The sequence below is a fragment of the Lutra lutra genome, chromosome 3, assembly GCF_902655055.1.
Source record: "Lutra lutra chromosome 3, mLutLut1.2, whole genome shotgun sequence".
Classification (NCBI taxonomy): Eukaryota; Metazoa; Chordata; class Mammalia; order Carnivora; family Mustelidae; genus Lutra; species Lutra lutra.
In genome coordinates, this window is record NC_062280.1 from 177,264,551 (window position 1) to 177,267,219 (window position 2,669).

Consider the following 2,669-nt stretch of genomic DNA (forward strand, 5'->3'; position numbering starts at 1 on the left):
CTCACTTGTGCCCTCTTTCTCTCTCTCTCTCAAAAAGAAAGAAAGAAAGAAAGAAAGAAAGAAAGAAAGAAAGAAAGAAAGAAAGAAAACAAAGAAAAGTACATTTGTTCACAATATTCATGTTAATGCTGAGACAATATTTTATTGTAACCCATATAGACTTACCCAACTGTATAGAGTTGTTTTAATGAAATTATCTTTCCAAAATTAGTTTCTAATTTTGTTAAACCATAATAATAAGGAATTTGGAACATTTCCTCCATAGTCTTGATTTTCCTAATGCTCCAAAAGAAGAATTATAAATTTCAAAATGTCTTTCAGAATCAAGTGACAATAAAGACAAAAATCAAAACCTCTTTTAAAATTTGAGAATCATTATTTACTACCTGAGGCAATATTTTCTATTTGTTTCCTAAAAAGAAGTACACAATTTTGGTTAATTGGTGTATCATACTATGAACCATCAATTTAGACACTCACAATCTCTTGCTTGTTACAAAGTCTCTTGATAATAAAGTGTTCACGAGCTTAATTTTCAAGGAGGTTTTAAGCTTGCAGAATGGTAGTGGTGCTGGTGGAGGTTTTGATGGTGATAATGGTGGTGGTGGCGGTGTGACTTTTATATGTGCCATCAGATAAGGTAGTTTCAGCTCATGAAGAACCTCTTCCTCTTCATTCACTTTAGATTATTGACTAGCTATTGAAGAGTCCATGAACTTTTAAAAAAATGATAAAGAATGCAATTGCCTCCTGATTTCTACTATATCAATAAATACACAGTAAATAAAACATTTAAAAATACTTATGAATAAGGTGTTCAGAAATATACAAATTTGAATAGTATAGTGACTAGAAGTCTCTTCTAAAACAAGGATACCTGAATTTATAAACAATTGCACCACTTATCTGCTTTGTGATTCTTGAGCAAGATACTTAACACCGGGACACCTGGGTGGCTCAGTTGGTTGGACGACTGCCTTCGGCTCAGGTCATGATCCCGGAATCCCGGGATTGAGTCCCACATCAGGCTCCCAGCTCCATGGGGAAGTCTGCTTCTCCCTCTGACCTTCTCCTAGCTCATGCTCTCTCTCACTGTCTCTCTCTCAAATAAATAAATAAAATCTTTAAAAAAAAAAAAGATACTTAACACCTATGAACTTGAATTTGACCATCTCTAAAAAGTAGATGATAATAATATCTTAAACATTGGTTTAATAATATAGTTATATAAAATGGGCCATGTAAGAGGAACTAACTGAGTTTCAAAACATGTTAACTATATAATAAATATTGTTGTAATTGCTGATAGTATTAATGCTGTTTTGTTTCTATTGCTGTTATGAAAAAAATCATATGAGCATATCAATACATGCAGAAAAAGCATTTTCCAAAATCCAACCAGCACTTATAATAAAACTATCATCAAAATAACAATAGAGAACTCAGGCAGTGGAGTTTGACACTTCCTCAATTTGCTAATAACATTAAAAAAAAAAAACCCTCCATAGCTAACATCATATTTGATTTGAGAAACTGTAAGCTTTCTTTTATATATATTTATTTATTATATTCAGTTAGCTAACATATAGTACATCATTAGTTTTTGATGTAGTGTTCAATGATTCATTAGTTACATATAACACTCAGTGTGCACCACAACATGCACCCTCCTTAACACCCAACACCTGGTTACCCCATCTCCCCACCCCTTCAATAACCCTCATTTTTGTTTCCTGGTGTCCAGAGAAACTGGAAGCTTTCTAATGAATATCAGGAATAACACAAAGATGTTCACTCATGGCTTTAAAATATTACTGGATTTTTAAAAAATATTATTGGATTTTTATTGGCATGGTGGATTAAGTGTCTGACTCTTGGTTTCAGCTCAGGTTATGATCTCAGTGTCATGAGACTGAGCCCCTATATAAGCCTCTGCACTCAGTGCAGAATCTGCTTAAGACTCTCTCCCTCTCTTGCTGCCCTTCCCCTCCTCTCTAAAAGAAATACATAAATCTTTTTTTAAAAAAAATCCTACTGGATGTCCTAGGTAATGCTATTACACAAGAAAAGAAATAAAACTTACACAAATTTGGAAGGAAGAAATGAAATTACCTTTGTTCAGAGATGACAACTTTCTGTGTAGAAAATCTCAAATAACAAAAATACTCTGGAACAAATAAACAATGATAGCAATATTGCAGGATACAAAGTGTGTGTTTAAAAAATTAATTGCTTCCTTATATGTTATCACTAAATAAGTTGACATTGAAATTAAAAATACAACACCACTCATATTGCCACAAAAAATAAAATATAGCACATTATTAAAGCTTACAGTTCAAGCTGCTGGCTGGCTAATGAACTCACAAGTGTAGCTAGTGTGCTGCATGAGGGGCAAGTCTTTCACCAACACCTCAAGGGTCTCTGGTCCAATGAGTGGGGTTTGGTAATGTCTTGCTACAAGTAAAAAAAAAAAAAAAAAAGGAAGAATGAGAAGGAGAAGAAGAAGAAGAAGAAATTTTATGAAATGAAATACTTAGCCATAAATCTAACAAAATACATGTGAAATATGTATGTAGAAATCTACAAAGTTCTAAAGAAAAAAAAAGCTCATAAAATTTAAAAAAAATAATGCAAGCAACTTGCATATTTAGTCTTTTCATGGAATA

The 2,669-nt window shown here is 32.7% G+C and overlaps 1 non-coding gene across 1 annotated transcript; it reads left to right on the forward strand.

The window, feature by feature from the left end:
* The first annotated feature begins 2,313 nt into the window (after positions 1 to 2,313).
* LOC125096645 (small nucleolar RNA SNORA62/SNORA6 family) lies at positions 2,314 to 2,465 on the forward strand. Its single transcript, XR_007126310.1, has one exon. It is a non-coding gene; the product is annotated as a small nucleolar RNA SNORA62/SNORA6 family (small nucleolar RNA).
* Positions 2,466 to 2,669: the final 204 nt, after the last annotated feature.